The sequence below is a fragment of the Oryzias melastigma genome, linkage group LG14 (genome assembly GCF_002922805.2).
Source record: "Oryzias melastigma strain HK-1 linkage group LG14, ASM292280v2, whole genome shotgun sequence".
Classification (NCBI taxonomy): Eukaryota; Metazoa; Chordata; class Actinopteri; order Beloniformes; family Adrianichthyidae; genus Oryzias; species Oryzias melastigma.
The window spans coordinates 7,480,071-7,495,455 of NC_050525.1; the positions used below are offsets into that span (position 1 = coordinate 7,480,071).

The window sequence follows — 15,385 nt, forward strand, 5'->3', positions numbered from 1 at the left end:
CTGATTGCTTTCAGCAATCAGACAATAAAAAACTATAATAAAGTTGTAGGATCTCATACTCTGATTGCTTTCAGCAATCAGACAATTACATAAACTGATGATAGCCTAAAATTAAGTTGTTATTTTTAGTGTTAACGGGAAACATCTCTACAGCAAAATTTGGGGTTTTGGTTTTTAAAAAATGTGGTACACTGACACTGAGATGTGCACTGGGACCAACGTAAAGATTCTTGGGACAGAAGCTGACTCTTGTTATAAAAATAATAAATCTGAGCTGAGACCTTTTCAAAGAAAGAAAACAGTAATACTTTGTAGCACCTCCAGCTTACCGCTGTCCTACAGTTCTCACACATGTCCTCCAGTACTCCAGAGTACCAGTCTTTTACTCCTCATACAGAGCACAGCTCCTCTTTATTCTGATTTTCTCAATCCAGCTTCTTCTGACCTTCTCTGTTCTTTTCCAGAAGTATACTCAAAGCAAATACTGCATCTGTGGTTCTCTTTATTTGGATGCTCACAAATGTTTACTTCTGATTTCAGTCCAGCTTCCACTCCTCTTTCCCATAACTCACTGTGACTTTTCATTTCTTTTTCTTCTGTAGTTTATCTGCGTGTTTCCCCTATTTAAATAAAACTAGATCATTTCTCCTCCATTCCTCATCATCAGTCATCTCAAACTCTGCTAAACTCCTCTTTACCTCCACAGGTATGTATGTCATCAGGACCGACTGCTTTATTCTCTTCTTCTTCACTTCATCCAGACGGATCTATGCTACTTCCTACTCCACGACATCTAGTGGAGTGATACAAGCATGAAATTTGGCTGAAGTACTTATAAGACACCAAATTTTAAGAAAAAAGTGCTAGCCACTTTAAATTCCAAAATGGCGGCCATTTTCCAAGATGGCCACCAAAGGTTGTTGGTGGAATGAGTTACATTGAAAAAATATGAGTACTTCATCAGGTAAAATGAGGTTTTCATTGCTCAACATTACAGGGATATTAACTGGGATTTTTTAGGCAGAAAGAGCTCATCCTCACTGCCACCCTGGCATTAGCAGTCCATTTTCAGGGCAAAAAACCATTGAAAACATCATCAAGTAAACTATTTTTATGATATTCTGCCAACTTTACTGCCATGGCGGCCATCTTGAAAAAAATGGCGGCCATATTGGATTTTTGTGTGGCTAGCACTTTTTTCCTGTAACTAGACCCAGAGACTATAACTTTACCAAATGTCATGCTTGTGTCATCAACTGAACGAGTCTGGCTAAAAATGACACTAAGCTGCTCCACTAATCCAGCTCTTCTTCTTCTTCTTCTTCTTCTTCTTCTTCTTCTTCTTCTTCTTCTTCTTCTCTGTGTTCTCTGAAGCCTTGTTTCTACTGAGCAGTTTGTTTTCATGGTGCATGCGTGGTGTTCAATAGTGCGTCATTGACTAGAAAAGCAGCTCCTCTGTCTTGTGTTACTTCTGGTACATCAAGTATAACAGGAATTTAATGTTGTTTGAAAGAATATTGCGGGCGGCTGAGAAGAAAACGGAATCGCTAGCTTAGCGCTACATTGGTGCTTTCCAATGTCGTCATCACTTTCTGCCAATCAACAGGTGGCAACAGTTGCTCCACCCCAACCATCCCGTTCGATTGAGGGCCCTGTCATGTTGAAGGGAGTTTTTCTTAGAAGAAACTTAAGGTTGCTGGTTAGAATTCTGTGCTGCTGCACAACATGACATAGAAAGGTTAGTGTGGCTGCAGTAAATCAAGTCTTTGGACATTTATGCACGCTCACAAAGTTATTACCTTTTCTTTTTTGGTTTACTAAATCATTTGATTCAAAATATTTTCAGCAAACTTCTTCAGCTGTCTCTAGCTTTAAGAAGTTGTGAAAGTTATATTAGGGTATGGTATATTTTTGAGTATTGAGATGGATTGAAACTTGAAAATTTGTTATTTTATGTAGAGACTTCTGATAAAAGAATCATTCTGGATTAGAAAAAAAGAACAAAATTAAAAAGTTTTATTACAAGAACATTTTAAGTAATACTTCATGTAAGAAATAATATACATTTAAAATATATCACTTTTTAAAAAGTATTTTGCTATTTATTTCCTGCCTCTTTGAGACTGCAAAACTTAATACTACTTTCCACTGGCTTGTAGAACTTAAAAACTTATTTTTCTTCCTTTTTAAGTTTTCCTTAATGACTTTATGATCTGATACATATATATATAATATTTTTGACACTACTTTTTGCTTCTCTGCTACGGAGGTTTTGTTTCACTCCTACATCTTCAAAGCATTGCTTAGAGTTCTCAGGGATAGAGAGAAACTAGCATATGAGGTCACAGTTCTGATTGTCCCAACAAAGAGAAGAATGATGTGTTGCAACATTTGGATTTAAATAAGTGGGAGGACAGCTGGACATTCAGAGCATCAGATTCGTACTATCACTTCTCGCTATATCGAGAGCAACCAGAAGCTTCTGTTTCATCTGCTACCGCCCCACGCCACTGGAATAAAATACATGGCAGCTCTGCCAACGACTAAGGACTTGTTAACAAATAGTTATCCATTTAAAAATGTATTATGTAGACAACGTAGAGGGTGATATTTATATTATGCCTGTTACCCATCGTCTGCTTCTGTCACACTATACTTAGCCTCTCTGAATGCCAGCTACTGCAGGCAATGGTTGCTAAATGTAAGTCAGATGATTCCTAAATGTTTTTAGTAGAATATTGAACCAAACCACGAGCTCAAAGAAAATTAAACAGTTCAATTAATCGTGTAACTCATAAATGGGTGATAGATGTGATTAACTTTAAGAACTTCACTGGAGATGCTGGACTGTAGCCACAATGATATTCAGCAATATTTGCAGCTTGTGGTTACATGCTATTACAATGGTGACAGCATGACACATAGGGCCTATATCATGATATTCTTAAGCCTTCAGAGTAAACTATATCTATATATATATGTATATATATATATATATATATATATATGTATGTATATATATATATATATATATATATATATATAGCCTTTGAAACTCTGAAGAACAGATTATTTATAACATATTAGTTATTTTTGTGAACTCTTTTCCTACCTGAAAGTAAGACGCCTTGATCTCTTAGGCTCCGCCTTTGACTCCTTGTGGGCGCTGCCTATTTCATGACATCATACCTAGGGCGGGATATCGATTATAGTTTCCAGGAACAATTTAATTCGATTCACCAGAGCCTGAATCAATTTGATTCCGATTTTTTTCGATTCTTCAATTCAATTCAATTTTGAGTTTACACATTTGTTTGGAAATACTTTACTAATCTACTATGTGATTTGAATATATTTATTTTAATCTGATCCAGTTCACATACTGTAAATGTATCAGTGAAATAATGAGATTGTTAATATCATCCAGTGTTACATGGATTATCTAAAGGAGAAGTTCTAACAAAAATGTTCAGATCATTAACATTGTAAACATTGTTCTGCTTCTCCTGGAGGGCATTTCAGTTTGGACACTAGGTGGCGATCACGCCACAGCGTTACACTTTATTCCAGAAGAAGTATGTGGAAAAAACTATGTTTTAGACCACAAATAGTTGCTTTAAAAATATTTTCTTTTAAAAAGTTTGGAGAATTTATACCTGTGAGTTTATAAAGAGTCTGCTCTGACAGCTCCGCCCCCAGTCTAACACCGACGCTCAATTTCTCCACGGAGCTAGAGGTGATCAGCAAAAACTTTCATTTTAGATGCAGAATACCGAACATCTTCCAGTTGTGTCATGTCTTCAGTGAATTCCAACTCAAACAGATGTTTGTTACTTTAGACGCGGGGCTCCTTTAAGAAAACTGCGGATATTTTCAAAACCAAGTAAAACAAAAACAAAAAAATCTAAAAACAATAAGTCAAATCAAACCATGACATTGCGATCTGAGAGTATATAGAATCAACACATTGACAGTAATACCATGCCCTGGGTTTCAATCTATACTTCACTCATAACATTTTTCGGTCACAAATTATTAACACAAACCAGAAATGTTAAGACACAAAAAGCTCCTCTTCATACGTGGAGAGTTCCATCCCATACCCAGCACCCTGAGACTGTACAAGAACCATAAGGAGGGCTGACTAGTGCACATGGGAGCCACTATCCAAGATGAAGCATCAAGATTCACGAATCCATCAAGCACAAGCCCCCAACTGACGGTGTGCTCAGTGAACGCCTCAGGCAACGGAGAGCAGAGGATGTGGTGCTGGAGCACCGAGTATCACGGAAGGACAAACCCCTGCATGGGATGTACCACCAGACCATAACTGATGCTTTTGTCAGATGATCTCTACGGGTAGTGGAGGGTTGTAGAGACGAGGACCTGCATCTTAAGAGGAGCACAGGTGTGTCTTGCAGTTCCCTTGAAATTTTGCATCCACCTTTAAAGGACGTCAGGGAAATGGAATGTACCATCGACACAAGGAACACAGGGAACAGCACTAACAGACAAATGAAGCGTTTGTTTTATACATATGTGTCTTCCTTACCTACCCTGAAGTGAGGTATGTGTTCCCTACAGACTGTCCGGAGAAAAAATGTGCATGTGAATATTCATACTCGAATTTTCAGGTACTTGAATACTCCTCACAAGGGCTGTGTATTGTTACTTAGATATCGATTCGATTTCATGAATCAAGCTCAGTGATTCACAGATCGAACCATGGTTCTTCAGCGGTCCCTAAACATCACTGTCGTTTTGGATCATTTCACAACAAATCCTGAAAATGTTCTCCTCTGTTTTTCATCCTAAAAGTTTTGCAACACTTTAAGTTCTAAAACATTGCATACCAGTGCAAAGCCGTTATGAAAAACGCTTTGGCCACTGCAGAATCAGCTGATTCACACTGATTAGGTAATCACTTTACTGTTGTGAAGCGATGCAAATCAGATCAAGACTTTTCTCCACTTCAAAATCCTTTGGAATTACGTTAATTGCGTAAACTGTAGAAAAGTTACTGGAATCAAAAGAATGAAGCTAAAGCTCAGATGTTGAGGTTTATTTGTTTTCAGTAAATTGAACTTCAATCTCATTTTTTTCAACTACAAAAACACACTCGCTAGTTTTACTTTGAAAACAGGAAGCTTAACCGACACTTTATTTTGAGGACAATAGTGCTGGACATTCAGCTTATTTTTTGTTTTAAAGATTAAAATCTAACATTATTATGCATTTCAGAGCAAAAACAAAAAAAATTCCCATATTGTATTTTTTTGTATTTTTACTGCGATCTTGAATGTTAAAAATATTTCGTACTCAAATATTGGAAGCAGATCGGTTGTATCAGAGTACTCGGATACTGGCTACAGCCCCATTGGTGAGAAACCACCCGTGGAGAATATGTGAGTTTATTGCAAAATTCTCAAAAATGATGAAGGTAAATTTTGGATGAAACTTCTGTTTTGTCCTGTAGCCGTTTAATGCAACAATCCCCAGAGTTTCAGGAATTTATTATTTTTATGTTTGAATTTTACTTTCGGTTTTGTATTAGCATTAAAGTGAATGATTAGTTTTCATTTTACTAATTTGCTGACATTCGTTCCCTTTGTCTGTGATGAACTCTCAAGATGACTTCCAGGGAAAGATTATTTTTTTACAACAAGGCCAGACAGACTAGAATTAGACTTCTCTTGTTCACAACATAACTCTTTTTTTGTTGTTTCGTTTTGTTTTGTTTTTTTTACCTTTGAATAGCTTCACTCCACTTAAGGAGTTGATGAAAGGAGTAAATCATTGCTAATAGAGCTGCCACGATTAGTTGACTAATCAATGACTAATTGACTATTAAAATAGTCAACGTCTGATTTAATAGTCGATAAGTCGTTACTTTATATTATATGGAGTCAGAGTGTAGTAAAGTTTAAAGTTAAAATGGCATTCTGCTAGCTTTTTGGACTATTCTGACTTTTATTTGGGTTTTTTTAGGCTATTTAGGCTAATTAAGGATTTTTTTCAGCTTTTCAGACTAATTTGGATTTTAGATAATATTTCAGTGACATGTTAGTTGGTTTAGGTAATTTAGGATTTTTTTTGCGGCTACTTTGGAGTTTATCTAATATTTCAGCTGCATACTAGCTATTTTGGATAATTTGGTCTTCTTTTGCTTGTTAGGCTAATTTGGATTTTAGCTAGTATTTCAGCTACATGCTAGCTGTTTTGGATAATTTAGGCTTTAAAATAATCGTTTATGGCAGACCTAATTGCTAACCACCCAGCCAAGAGTTCCCAACATATAATACAGGAAGTATGTATACTGTATGTAGTGAATACAAAATCCTTCTATTGTTCTTTACAGATTTAACTTGTGTGTTTTTGTTGCGTGGCACTGTTGCCTGGACCAGCTGTGTGGCTGTAAAAAGTTGACCTCGGAGCTGTAGAGGCATTGTGGCTGCTCCAGTTACTCCAGTGGGAAATCCTGCAGAGATCTCATGGGCTTTTAAAAAATCCCAGAAATGAGTTCAAAACAGTTAAGATTTACCCTGGAGATAAAGAGCAACACAAATGAATTTGTGTTTTGTCTTACAAGCATTGGTTTCAAATACGTTTTTTTTTTTTTTTCTACTACCCTATTACTGAGGCCAGGTGACCCCACATCCTGTTTGTCAGGAGAACAGAACTCTTTCTATTTGTTGCACATCCTGCTGGTCACTGATCGTCACATGCAGCTGCCAGGCATGAAGACCGATTTAGCCTCTATTGTATGAGGCTGAAACAATCCCTTTTTCTGGACTTTAGTGAATGAGTTGATCTGTGAGGTCACCTGGTTATAGTTTCAGGTATTCATGGAGGAGTTTGAGGTTTAGTCACACAAACATAGCTACACCTCGGTATTCAGTTCAATATCTGCCTCCTGGTGTTTAGTTCATCATAGAAATACAAGTGAAATTTAAGAAAAGAAAACATGGCACAATGTTAATCTTCCTTCTGGCACTGAGAGTTTGTACTGTAATGGATCTAGCTGTTGTCATGGCATCAAAGACCACTAAACCTCTGCACAGCTGTTGGCATGAAAGCTTGTGAACAGCTGGAGGGCCATGGCTAAGGAGAAATTGTGGAAAAACTGAACTTTCTTTGTACTTTAACACCTAAACTTTTATTAGATATATATGAAATCCCCAAGACTGTGGTCTGATATACAATAAACAAAAGTGCAGCTCATTAATTTTCCTGTAATTATGTTCATCTGACAACGAGCAAATACTTTACTATTCATCTCTAATATGGAGTTTAAGAATAACTTTTTTTATGCTGTTTATTCGGGGTTTTTCTTGTTAAAAGGAACATCAAAGCAGATTGAGAAGGTTGGTTGAAAGTGTATTTTTAGAGACAGGTCAGGGTTAGGGCTGTGCATCATTGCTTAGATTGCATTTGATTCACGGATCAAGCTCAGAGTTTCACGAATCGAACCACGATTCTTACTTTTTAATATAATGTTTGTTGCTATGTTGTGTCTTTTTACCGGATGTATGAAAATGGAAATTATTTGATTTATTGATTATTGATTATTATTTGATCAACCTTCTGGTTCAGTTCAGCAGTAATTTAAACAATATAAAAAGCATAAAATCATTGTTGTTTTTGATAATTTAACGACAAAACCTGAAAATGTTCTCCTCAGTTTTTCCATCCAGCGTTCTGCTTCACTTTAAGTTCTAGCATTACATATTGGTGCAGAAAAGTCTTTTTTTTTCCACAACAGAATCAGCTGATTCATGCTGATTACAGCATGTATGCAGTTCTGTTGATCAGCGAGAGACTGCCATTCTGCGCTTCAGAATCCGCTGAAGTTACGTTAATTGCGTCAACTGTTGAAGAACTACCAAAACCAAAAGAATGTAAACACTGGAGCTAAAGCTCCGGTGTTAAGGCTAGTTTTTACTCAGAACTGATGTCCGGGAGTGGAACTTCCATTTCAGTCTTTGAACAGAAAAAAACTCTCACTAGTTTTACTTTGAAAACTGGAAGCTTTTCTGCATTTCAGAGCAAAAATACATTGTCCCCAGCTAATATTTTACTACACTCTACTATATTTATCAAGATCGCAAATCAGCCATCTTGGACGTCGTTAATATTCGTACTCAAATTTTACCGAGCAAATCACGAGTACCCGAGCACCCGGATACTCCTTACAGCCCTACTAACAACCAGATTCAAGTTCAGGATTAGTTAGTTATTGCTGGTATGCTAATGCTGTGTTGCAGGAACTGCTTCATTTAAGTACAGCCACAGGTGGCAGATACCAGCAGAAGTTTACCTTGGAGGCAGGGCAGACCATGACCTGAACACTCAACACCTGTCACCTGTTGGTTGACCAGGCTGCTCCAGATCACTGTGATGGAACCTTTTCTGGACAATTTGGCATACCATTTCTTAAACTGAACAACCGATTGTTCCAACCAAATGGAGTTCACAGATAAAAAGAAGGAAAGAAATGGAACTGGAGGAAATAAAAGGTTGAAAGGGAAGACAGTTCGGCTTACTAAATTGTGCTAGGTGGCCCTCCATCAAGCTTTTTCTTTAAAGAAAGTGTCAACTCAAAACTTTAAGGCATATCGTATATCAACCCAAGAGAGGATCTGGTTCAGCGGGAGAAAAGCCTTGTATCTAAAGGCTCTTCCTTTGGAAGCCCTTAGATCAACAAGTAATCCTTCAGTCAGAGAACCAAGTCTATTAAATCTCCTCTGGTTTCAACCATGGACTGTAAATAAAGACCAGTGAGAGATGTGGTTAAATGACTCTTTGTTTCACGTGAGGCCAGTTTCATTCCAGTTTTAGAACTCTTTGATTGGCGCCATCTCAGCATGATGTGACATCACCAAACCTTGGCCTTTGAGCAGATAAATCAAAACATCAAGTGATTTCAGATGCCCTGAATGTGTTAATGAGCTTGGATATTTTGCATATTAGCTTAAGCTAACTGTTCCATGATGCTCAAAACTCAGATAGCAGCTGTTTCAAAGTCTAAGGCTAAAGCCTGACATCAGTGTATTATCATCATTACTGTGGTAAAGGTGTGGTATAAAAATGTATTAATGCTTAATGCTTAAAGTTTATCATCAATTAATATGCTATACCATGATAGGACAATAGGGCGAGTAAAAGAGCCCAGACATATCTTCAGTTGTTTTGGGATAACAAAAGTATAATCAAGTATTTCTAGAAACTTGATTTTTATGTGAGTTCAAAGAAGTATTCAGGTCAAAAATGAACTCAAGCTTTCTCTCAGTGGGACTGGACTTCAAACTGTTCTGTCTGGTTAGACAAGAGCCAATGTAGTATGATCTGGATATATTCAAACAAAGCCAGGATTCATCTGGGATCTTCTGTCTTTAGCCTGGTGTAAATGTCTGATTGGTTTTGCTTCACTTTGCATAAGCAGTCGTGACGGAGACTCATTCCAGTCAATGAGCGTGGTCACACCAGTAAGGCAGTAGAGAAACGACACAGCTGAGCTAAACATAGACATGCATGGAATGTTTACCTGTGAATGATTATATAAATAGGATCTAAGACATTTTTAATAGAGAATAAGAGAAAAGATAATGATTAATGAAGAAAGAATCTGCTCGATTTTCAAAATAAAAGACCACAAATTTCCTTTAAGTTGAAAATCTCAGGAGCCCTACCAAACAGATTGCAGAACACAAACACAGATAATGACGCGCATGGACAGTTTAGAGTAACTATTGACTTCTAACAAGCTGTAGAGTCTAGGCCAGGGGTCTGCAAGCTGAGGCTCTGGAGCCGCATGTCCTTCCATTGTAGATCTTTGGCTTATTTTTTGTTTTTTAAGTTTATTAGGTTTTGTCATTTATTTTTAGATATTTAACATGTCAGAAAACTGAGCAAAGGAAGACAAAAGCTTAAATCTACTTTTATTAGAGTACATATAAAGCACATCTTCTGCTGCACAACAGTGCCTGGTTGTTGTTATTTATACTTTTTGTATTTAAAAAAATGGACTTCACACCAATGTCAGTTATGAAGAAAAAACTGACCAAAGTCACAATGACAGAAAATATCCTCTCTGATGGGTTTTTTTTTTTCATTTTGAGTAAATCTGCTGCAACAGGATTTGATACAGATTGTATTTTATTTTGAAAGGAACGTTAATGCTGGCAACATTAAAATAGGCTAAATGTTTCATATAGAAAAATATTTTCCAATTCAACTATTTTAAATGCTTAAAACTACATTTTGGCAACATGGTCACCAAAGCAAAGCATATTTTTGTAAACAAAGTGGCTCTCACTGGGTTTTGATCTGTAAGAACTGGGCCAAATAGCTCTTTTAACTTTATAGTTTGCAGAACCCTGGTCTAGGCTTACAGTACCCACAGAAATGTTTGTTAGTATGTAAAGCCTTGTTTCCACTGAGCGGTCCAGTACAGTATGGTCCAGTATTTTGAGAATCTCCATTGTAAAATGAACTTGTTAAACAGTACCAATGGTTGGGGCGGGGCCGCTCTTGCCACCCATTGATTGGCCAACATATTCTCACTCCCAAGTCATTATATATTGGTGTTTGCTTAAGGATCCCTCTGCGGCACTTTTTGACATGTTGGGGGTCCCCAACTTGTCGTTTTTTGACATACTGGCTGTTCCGATAAAATCACAGGTCCCCAACCTCCGGGCCGCGAACCAGAACTGGTCCAGTACCATGACGCATGGAGCACCAGCACCCAAACCCAATACCGGTACCCTAACCCGACACCGGACTTGAACCAGAACCAGACGCTGTACCAGGCGCACTACCGGATGCAAACCAGTACTAGGTTAAAGTTAGGTTAGGGTACAGGAAATGGGTTAGGGTATTGGTACTGGACACGTCCCAGGGTCCAGTGTGCATCCGGTACCGCATGCAAAAATGATGAGTTGGGGACAACTAAAACATCAAAAAGTGATGTGGAAGGGGGCTTAACCAAACCTGAATATGTGATAACTTGGGGATGAGAATGTTTTGGGTTGGCAAAAGTGATAAGGACATTGGAAAGCTCCAATGTAGCGCTCATTTAAACTGGCATTTCCTACGTTTTTAAGCAACAACAGTAAGGGCTGGTCTGTGGTGGAACTGCAAACGTTCCTTCCCTTCCTTGGTGACGGTGTGATACAAGGTGAGCTAGCGGCCTACACTACGCATGCGCCATGAAAACAAACCATTCAGTGGAAACAAGACTGAACTGGGTAGAAATGCTCACCAGAATTAACTGGACCGTATTCTACCACTCCAAGCAAGGCTTTAGAAGACTTAGGGAGACTTGGAAGTCACTTGAAGTCTATGAAACCTTACAAAAGGAGAGTGGTGGCACATTTTGATTTACATCCATATCAGTGTCTTGGCAAGTACTTGGCTTTTAAACTTCATTAGTCCCTGAAAGACCACACTGCAAAAAGCATTTGCTTATTGAACATCATCACAGGGAAGTAACTGATCTGTAGACTCTGTGTGGTCGGTCCTTTTCTTGTTTTAGTGAGAAATGTAAACACAGTTTAATTTTTAGAATCCACCAACATTCTGTGCTCCCGTTTCCCCGTGTCCAGATTGAGTTTGAGTGATTCTGAATATAGTCAGGAATGCTAATGTTTCCTCTGTGGATTTTTTGAGGAACACAGAGATTAGACCTCTAGCCCCCTGGGTTGAGCCCCTTGCTGCTCTGACTCCTGCTCTGATTTACTTTGACGCTGACAGCAAGGTCAGTTTGGTCCCAGAGGGGTCATGGAGGAGAGATGGTGAAGGATGTGTGGCGGAATTCAGGATACTAAGTCGCTCTCTGACAATCCCAGACAGAGGTAAAATGTGGGAGGAAGGGTCTTCTGAGTTTAGGGAGGGCCTCAGGAGGGATTACTGAGAGGCCAAAATGTTTTCTTTGTAGCTACAAGAAACCCAACACATGCTTTCTCTCAGACTGTCTCTGGTCTGAGCTGTCCGTCTGGCAGGAAAACTGTCTACCTACACTAGCATGCTTTGTTAGGCTTTGAGTAGGTTTACTGTCAGTAATCTGGTCTTCTGTTTCACTCAGTGAATCCTCAATACTCTAGTAAAACCATGTTGGAAATAAAAATCAGTGTGGTCTGGATTCACCTCTGATGTGACTATTGTCCTAAATACTAACCTATACCAGGGATCAGCAACCTTTAACAGTAAAAGAGCCATTTGTACTTGTTTTCTACAGATCAAAACCTAGAAAGAGCCGAGCCGCATAGATTTACTTTAGCCCTTAAGAAATTTGGATTTGTATTCATTACCTTCTTTTTTAAATATCCTATATGTACATTTTTTGGCACAAACAAAAGAAAACATATAAAAAGAAAACAAGCATCTCTCAATTTTTTTTTTTTTTGTATTTTAACTTTTACCTTAGGAGATGCTAAATTAGCCAAAAAGCTAGCTCGTTGCTTAAATACTACCTAAACTCTTAAATAGCCTTAAATTCCTCAGTACAATAAATGAGTTTAAAAAATTAGCCTGTTGCTAAAATAAAAGCTAAACTCTAAATTAACCTTAAAAGTCCCTCTAAATAATAAATTAGCCAAAAATGTTAGCATGTTGCTAAAATACAAGCTAAACTCCAAATAAGCATAAAAGCCTCAGTAGAGGTCAAATTAGCCAAAAAGGCTAGCTTGTTGCTTAACTAGTAACTGAACTCCAAAATAGCCTAAAATTTATCAGTAAAATAAATTAGTCAAAACCGTTAGCAATATGCTAAAATAGAAGCTAAACTCAAAATTAGCCTAAAAAAACCCCAGTTGATGCCAAATTAGCCAAAAACGTTAGCATGATGCTAAAATAGAAGCTAAACTCCAACTTAGCCTAAAAAACCTCAGTAGATAACAAATTAGCCAAAAGCGTAGCTGAGCCACCATGGAGAGATAAAAGAGCCACACCTGATTCTGGAGCCGCAGGTAGTAGACCCTTGTTGTATATCAATGTCAAAATTGACATGACAAGAAATATATGGGTTTTTTTGTACTTTTCTTAAAGTTATAATACTAACATTTTTAATGAAATGGTTGTTTAATGATCTGAGCTATGCATGTTTATATTCTGGAGTCACACTAAGTAGTTGTTTTCACATGATAAAAATATACCAGAATACAAAAATTAATAGTTTTTCCAACAATATTGCTACCTATTTTTACCCATTCTTGAGTCTTCCTTTGAAAAAAAAAACCTTCAAGTTCTTTTTATCTTTACTTTTCACCATTTCCTAACTTAAATCATTAAAAAGGAGAACATTTGCCAAAAATCAAAACAGCTTTTCTTTCTTTTCTCCTGCTTTTACATTTGGGGCCTCCGTCGGTGTCTACCTACCGCACACAGTAGTCCCCACTGAGCGGAGCAGGACTAGTTAAATATCATCTCCTCAGTGGCTCTGTGTTAGCAGATTGCAGGAGGCGAGGCAGGCGGCCTGCTGCGAGGCCCCACTGCATTCTTACTGTTCCAGAGCAGCTCTAAGCGAAAGATCAGGTGTCCGGCTCTGAATGCTTGATTGAACTTAAATCTTTTGCATGTGCGCTTCGGCTCGGTGTGTTCCATGGGGCTCAAAGCCCAGCAGACAGTAGCTGCTTCGAACTGGAGTCACATGACTCCACATTGCTACTTTCTTGTCAGCGTTGCTGTGATAGGGTTCTTCTTATAGCTGAATAAACAGAGACTCAACAATAAGATGGCACAACCAAAATAAAGAAAAACAATGGAAAGAATACCTTAAATTCTGCAAGAAATAGTTACTAACACTGGAACCTGGAACTGGAAAAATTCCCTGCTCCATTGAGCTTACCCATTCTCACAAGCCAATTCAACATTTCCACATTTTCTCTTTAAATGACTTGTAAATATAATGCAGAGAAATTTTAACCATAAACCAAACATTTGAAGTATTTGACACAGTATTTTAGCTTTTGAAAACAGAAATTGAACATGGCTTACTTTGCTATTATGTTACTGGTCTGGCCTACTTGAGATCAGACGGGTTGAATTGGCCCCTGAACCAAAACGAGTTTGACACTCTTTTGTTAAACATAAATGATACATCCAAAGGTATCAAAGAATAAAAATCTGGTCCGCCTTAAAGTGCCTTGCATCCTGGTGATAGAAATTCTGGATCGTTTCACAGATTTGGCTCACAAGTGGGTCTATTTGACCCAATTCAGGTAGTCATTAGGGTTTGTATGTTTCTAACCCCGCTTATTTCTTGTGTCATAAGTAAAGATCAAACTCCTAAAGCTATAAACACATTTACTGTTGTGTAAATATGGTGATCCTTCATTTATTGTTGGAGTCATGTTTTAAAAATAAAGAGCAAAAGCCACAAAGTAGTCATCTTTATTCTTCATGATCATTTTTGATGTTTTTGGAATGTAAAAACCCCTCACTACACACGTTACACAATTTTCTCTGACAGAAGTGAACATTTTTGACACTTTTCAGTCTTGTATAAACTCTAGAAGTTCTAACTTTAGTATTTAAAATAAAACTAAAGATCAGCTCAAGATCAAAGATTTATGAAACTTGTGCAAACTGAACACAATCTGTACAGAAGACATGGCACGGATGGGATTGGTTGACGATAATGGTGTACAGGACGCAGAACAAAATGTGCTTGCAAAATTCAAATCAGTGATGGTGAACAAGCTTTATTGGTGATCGATCACCGTATACTTCAACACTGTGGCCTGAATGTCCCACAGATCCTTTAAATTCTGTTTGCTGTCACCAGAACTACATAATAATACTGGATCTTCTCATTGACAGGATTTGTCTGAAGATTTGGACACCTGGTGTGGGCCAGCTAAATGTAAGTGTTTAACTACTTTATGTATTGAAGAACTATTGCTGTCATGAGCCAATGTCTTTTTGTCTGTCTGTCTCATGCAAACCAAACATATCAGGGGCTCGTTTCAAGAAGCAGGTTTTGTTGAAACTTTGAAAGTTTGTGTCAGGGAAATTCACCTCGACACTAGAGAGAAAAAGAACTCAGTAAAATGACCAAACCAACAAGCAAAGTTACTTATGCATAAGGAAGGAACAAGTATGATGGGAAGATTGTGCCATCATCCTTTTCCTTAAAGAACTGATCCTTGCCCTGCTTCTTTTATTGGAAAGCACAAGTGGGCGGTTACAACATTCAAACAAAGAAGCAAAGTCAAATGTTCATTGGAGGTTCAACAAAGAAGCACATTCAAATAGTTGATTGGAGGTGTCATGTAAGGAACCATTTGGGGATGTTTACATTCAATCAGCATCCTGCCCTCCTGCTGGGGACAGTGTATCGTAAACCCTTTCATCCTAGCTCGGGAGAGGAAGCAGGCAACCCAGTCTC

General features: G+C 37.9%; 1 protein-coding gene across 3 annotated transcripts in view; it reads left to right on the plus strand.

Annotated features, from left to right (window-relative positions):
- The window catches only part of pknox2 (pbx/knotted 1 homeobox 2), a 105,647-nt gene that overhangs the window by 22,051 nt on the left and 68,211 nt on the right, over nucleotides 1-15,385 (plus strand). For 2 of the 3 annotated variants that reach the window (XM_024261670.2, XM_024261672.2), the window contains exon 2: nucleotides 14,818-14,860. The exons of the other annotated variant lie outside the window; for it this stretch is intronic. The gene's annotated coding sequence lies outside the window, so the exon portion shown is untranslated. The remainder of the gene's footprint in view (nucleotides 1-14,817; nucleotides 14,861-15,385) is intronic. 3 annotated transcript variants of the gene reach the window in all.